The following is a 6082-nucleotide window of genomic DNA, read 5'->3' as shown; positions in this document are numbered from 1 at the left end:
GATCCTGTTTTCTCATTTCTAAATAAAAAGGTGATCCCTAAATGACTCTTATGAGCTCATAATTGTTTGAATAGTGGCTTCGTTGTCAGTGTAAGAGACAATCACATGGAGATTACTAAGAGAAGCCTTCAGGTACTTCCTTCCATTGTCTTAGCATCTATCCCTGGGTATTAAAAGAATATGAAAATATATTCTCAGGGCTTTCATCATTGACCAGGCCAGCTATGTGCCTTTAGTCCTTCATGGAGAGTGGCTAAGCCTCTCTCCTAGTCCCGCAGTCTTTGTGTCCCATCAGGGAGCACTGGACCTCAACAGCCACCCCTCACAGGTGCTAGTCCATTTCCTCCCCAATCTCTCACTGATTCAGCCACTGCTTCTGGATAGTCTACTGGTAATTCTGTCACACTCACTGAAAAACGCAACTCAGGATGGACGTAGGGAGGTGGACCATTTTCTTTCATTCATTTTTCCAATCACAAAGTAACTCCAGATATGGCCCCTGCAGCCAGCACCTTACACACTGAACTGTCTCTGATACCCATCCCTGCCTGCTCTGAGATACGGCCCAGACCTCTGTCTCCTGTCTTGAGCTAAATCACCAAACAAATCAGTATCCCCCAGAGGACACTCCTGTATCTTAAGACTTCTCCCTCTGTCTTTCAGCTCAGGGACTGAAGGAAACAGATCAACCCCAGCTTTGCTGATGCCTATCAGGTGCTGTAAAATGACTCCCCTGCCAAGATGGGGTGGGGGTGGGGGCTCTGGAAAAATAAGATAAGGCTCTTAGGAATTGCTAATTCACAGCCTCCATGATGGAGCCCACACTTGTGATACCTCAAAATGCTTCCTCCACCCCTACAGCCCAACCTCCTCTAACAGGGAAGCCCTCTTTTTCCTCAATCTGTCCAGGTCCTGGGAATAGGGTATCCCCAGAGGCCATTTGTTCCTGACTCGTCCTACCTGAGAAGTTGTAGATCTCACTAAGTTCTAGTTTGTTGTTTCTTTCAAGAGCTGCATTGAAATATTTTTACAACTTGTGTTTATTGTTTGTTAAAATTTAGCTATTTATAATAAATAATTATACTTGTGATAATGTAAGGGCTATGTCCTCCTGCATGGATCACAGCCTTGTCTTGGTGAGGGGGCTTGCATATCTCAATGAAGCTACAAGCTATGTCGTGCAGCACCACCCAAGATGGACGAATCTGACCAAACATGGTCTGCTGGAGAAGGAAATGGCAACCCACTCCACTATTCTTGCCTGGAGAATTCCATGGACAGTATGAAAAGGGGAAAAGAAAAGACCCCAGATGTCCAGTTCAATGGACATTAATTTGAGCAAACTCTGGGAGACAGTGAAGGACAGAGGAGCCTGGCATGCTACAGTCTATGGGGTCACAGAGTCAGACATGACTTGGCAATTGAACAACAAAAGGCTATATTAGTCCATATTTCTGTTCTTGGTTCCTAGCTTGATATCTAGTGAATACAAACTCTTCATACCGAATAAAGAGAAAGTGGAAAGTAGTTTTGTCAAGAGCCCTACTCAAGGCTGAGATGCTAATATATCATCACCCCCTGGTGACAGATTACCTGAATTGCAGGAATATGCAGCAAACAGAATATTCATAGTGAACGTTTCAGGTAATAACACAGAATTTTTTAAAAAAGAAAAAGTTTTATAATTTCTATAAATAATTCAGAGCTTGTGAGAGCACTTGTGGCCATGCTCTCATAGGTCAAGAAAAAAAATTGAAAGTCCCTTTCTTAAATTTGCTACTATCAGTATATATAATCTTGAAACATTTACATACCACATTTTTTTCATGTGGAATCCAGCACATAGGTCTGATCCAGCGAAAGCTAAGAGAAGCTCCGTCATAAAATTAATCAGAAAATTATAAAATAGAAATCTGGCCCAACACTTTTCTTGGGAAAATAAGATGCTGTTCCAGAAATGAAAAATGAGACCCAGCACTGTAACAGATTATTCAAAAAACTGCAAGCAAAGATCTTTTTCCCTGTTCTGCAAGTTTGTCTCCTTATCTTCTTTTCTAGGGATAAAATATGTGCTTAATCTGCATGTGACTGCTAGTCTCAGGTTGGTGGGCCTGCTGGAATCCCTCAGATCCAGCTGGTGTGATTCACAAGGGCTATCAGGCTAGGTTTCATGTTTTCTTGTTTTAGCCATCTTTGCCTAGCCACCTTGGGCTGGCAGGCACTGCTCAGTTAACAGTGCCTGGCATATGGCAGGTCCAGTGTTGAATGAACTAAGCAGATACTTCCAAGTGATACAGACAACAACCCTGGCAGTTAGCGGTAACATAGCCCCACAGCAGGGACCGGAAAGGCAAGCCTTCTCTGAGCCCCTGCTGCACACAGAGCATGTCTCTGGGCACCCAGGAAGCCAGGGATCTTCAGCCAATTATTTGCACTGATATCTGGCAGCATTTTGTAGGACCCAGGTCTGCACAACCCTGCCCCTACCCCTGCCAGTGTGCTGTACTTTTAGGTTATTTGTGAATTGAGTCCTCTTATAACAGTGTTTCCTAAAGATTTGTCCCTGCACCAGTAGGAGCCAGGATCACTGGGAACTTGTTAGAAACACAGGTACTCAGACCCCACCTCAGACCTACTGAATCAAACATTCTGGAGCTGGGACCGGCTATCAGTGTTTAACACGCCCACCAGGTGATTCTAATGCACATTCAAGTTCCTGAACTACAACCATGTAAGCATCACTACCAATAATCTCACATCACTGTCAGAACACGACTATGAACCCATTTGTTCTGATGGATCAAGGGGCTCTCTGTGGCTGGTTCTCGGGCAGGTCTTCTCTGCTGAGAATTATTTGGGTTTTCAGAATTAGAAATGGGAAGCAAATGAGTGGTTAAGAAGGAAGTTTGGACTTTTACTGGGGAGAGAATCATGAGCTCTTTTCTTCTCTGTCACTTATGTAGTGATGAAAACTGCTGAGGACTGCAGCAATCTTTTGAACTTGGGTGTGTTACACTTCTGCTTACCTGTTATTTGCCGTGTTGGGTGTTAGCGCTTAAGCCACAGACACATCCCCCAGGAAATGAAATCTCAGCACCAGAAATCTCAAGTTGGACTAGGCAAAAGCACTTCACATAGCAGCTGTTGTTGGGACCTAATGTAAGAGACGCTCAATCAATGTTCCTTTAATTGAGTAGAATGGATGTAGTCCTTGAGTGGCTCTCTCTAAACTCTATGAAAGACAGATGATGGCAGCTTTGATCTCAGCCTTCATAATCCTTAGCCTTTCTTACTTTTCTTGAGAAAATCTTGGTCTCAGGCCATTACAGACTCAGGCTGTCATAGGAGATTCAGTCTCAGAAATGCTCCAAAGTCTCTTCTGAGGCATATTTTGGCTCATCATCAGTTTTAAAAATGGAAAATTTGCCCCCCTATGTCTTGAAGGGAATGGCTACCCACTCCAGTATTCTTGCCTAGAGAATTCCATGGACAGAGGAAGTTGGTGGGCTATATATAGTCCATGGGCTCGCATGGGTGTCCCAGGTGGCTTAGTAGGTAAAGAACCTGCCTGCAATGCAGGAGACGAAGGAGTTGAGGGGTTGTTTCTTGGGTTGGGAAGATCCCCTGGCGAAGGGAAAGGCTACCCATTCCAGTTTTCTGGCCTGGAGAATTCAATGGACAAAGGAGCCTGGTGGACTATAGTCCATAGAGTTACAAAAAGTCAGACACGACCGAAGTGACTAAGTGCGAGCACATGTCTTGAATAGCCAGGGCAGCCAGAAGGTTAAGAAACCTCCTTTCTCGAAACTCTCTACCTCTGTTTGTATTCGAGTGCTGTCTTAATTCTGGAAAGTCTGGTCAGAGGACAGGAACTTGACCTTGTAGCACATCCCTTTGGTGTCACTACAGTGTTGATTTAATTAAAAACACTGCTTTATTTGTCCCTGTTTGATAATAATCCACCTCTTTAGGAAGCCAGCCTTTGTTGGGGTACTTTGGTCAGTTCAGTGTGGGCAATGGGATTTCCCATCCTTGACCTTCGTGACTAGGTGAATAGCAGGTGCTTGGTGGTTATTATGCCCCTGGGATAACTAAGGCTCAGTTACCTGTTGTTTTGATCCAGGCCCTGGTAATTGCTCTGCAGTGTTCAAAGCCAGATCCTTCCTGACCATGACGTGCTGACACGACACTCATTTTCGCCATCATTCAGAGCTCTGCAAGAGAGCAAATTACTTGTTACTGAAATGTGTTTGCCTTTGATGAATAAAAAGCTGAATTGACACTGCTGAGATCTAAGCCTCCAGGTGTAGGGATTTGGGAAACCTGAGTGTGCCATAGGATGAGGCTTAGCAAGACTATGCTGATTCCTTCAGCATCATGTACTGTATTATTAAACCCATCTGCATTGTGTGGAGTGAAGACCTTTCTTCAAGCAGATTTGGAATTTTCTTGAAAATATCTGGATGATATGATAAAATAATCAGGTTCTCTCTAACCTTGAAACTTAACTAGCTCTTCCCTACTGACAATACGAGGTTCTTTCTAACCAACATTCAGTGCCTTTTATATGCCTAATATAGGGTGCAAGCGTAGCTCACATTACAATTAATTTGAGTTACCAACAGCTTGTCTTTATTATACAAATACAGAGTGGCGACAATAAGAGTGATTGTCAGGCTGCATGTGTGTATACTCGCAGATTACTAAGTGACCAATTTACTATAAAAAATGGAAGGAAAATTACTGAGATTTGTTGCTTTTTGCTTCTTGTTTTGCATTACAGTTCAGTTGGAATTTTCACAATTCAGAAATGAAAATTGTTTTTACGTAATGATACCAGGTTTGAGTTTTTCCCCTATTTTTTTTTCCTTTAGAAAATATACAGCTTATATTTTCCCTTAACTTCAAAAACCCTACGAATTTTAAAATGCTAGGTCAGTGCTGGGGGTACAACCCGGCAGGCAGACTGTGGCTTTTTAATTCACAGAGAGAGAGATGGTGGATGGGGTATTCTGGGAAACCGTCGACAGGACCATTCATCCACATCCAAAGTTGAGTGGAAACATGGTCCAGAGGAGAGCAAATTAAAATATGGATGACGTTTTCAAAGAAGCAAGGAATAAATCAGGGAAGAACACACACTATTTTAGATAAGATCCACAATAATTTTCTAGTGTGTAAAAGGGGAAAATCCATTCTAGGGAACTCTGCCAATGACTGTTTTTGGTTAAAGGTTGGAATGAGCAAAATTTAGCAGAACTTTAAAAAATGTATTTTGAAGCAGTTTAGAAGAACATCTGATGCTCTGGTCATTTTTTCCCCCCCTTCATACTGTGTTTTGTTCAGGATATCTGTGAGTGAATGAATAATGTTGTGTCTGTTCACATCCCAAGCCTACCCTAAGCTAGTACCTTTTTCAACCTTGTGGTAAATTCCCCAAAACATTTGATGGAGACCATGCAGGTCAAAGGTAGAAGCTTCTCTGGCTGTGTTGTGGTAAATGCATTTTCCCTGGCCTTCAGATACACTATTAATTACAGTTCAGCAATCCTCTTCTATCTGATCTGATAGGATAGCCTTGCTTTATGTCACCTTAAAATGAGGTCAAGCTAAGTGCTGCAAGATATCAAGTATTCAGTGGCAGTACTCCTTTCCTGCAGGGGACAAAGCAAGCCTGACTTAGGTAATTGCACTGTAATGCTTGAGCCGGGCTGAATTGTTTCTGCCCCCTGCAAACCACTCCTCTATCTTTTACATTTACAGGCTTACATCTCTTCTGCATGTAGATCTCAGACCCGGTGTAGCCTCTTGTATAATTTGTGTGATTAATGAATTCTGGGTCTGGCCTATTCCTCGCATTGTAGGTCTATAAATTACCATAATAATATAGGCATAATTGCAGGTACATTTTTATATCCATCTGGTTCTGCAGTGGTTTTATCATTCATTCACTGAGAACAATTATTAATCTTCAACCCCAAGGCAGGACACCCAGTTCCAATTTGGCCCGTAAATAGTACATCAGTTTACAATAGGATCGGGGGACAGACAGTGTAGTTTAAAGGGAATAAATAATATACTA

General features: G+C 42.6%; 1 protein-coding gene across 22 annotated transcripts in view; it reads left to right on the top strand.

Annotated features, from left to right (window-relative positions):
• The window catches only part of RGS6 (regulator of G protein signaling 6), a 611989-nt gene that overhangs the window by 251316 nt on the left and 354591 nt on the right, over nucleotides 1-6082 (top strand). The gene's annotated exons all lie outside the window — the stretch shown is intronic.

This window comes from Bos grunniens, chromosome 10 (genome assembly GCF_055505025.1).
Source record: "Bos grunniens cultivar Pamir isolate PY7600 chromosome 10, Bosgru_T2T1.0, whole genome shotgun sequence".
In the NCBI taxonomy this organism is placed as follows: domain Eukaryota; kingdom Metazoa; phylum Chordata; class Mammalia; order Artiodactyla; family Bovidae; genus Bos; species Bos grunniens.
The sequence above is the reverse complement of the archived record's forward strand: the minus strand, read 5'-3'. Positions and strand labels throughout refer to the sequence as shown.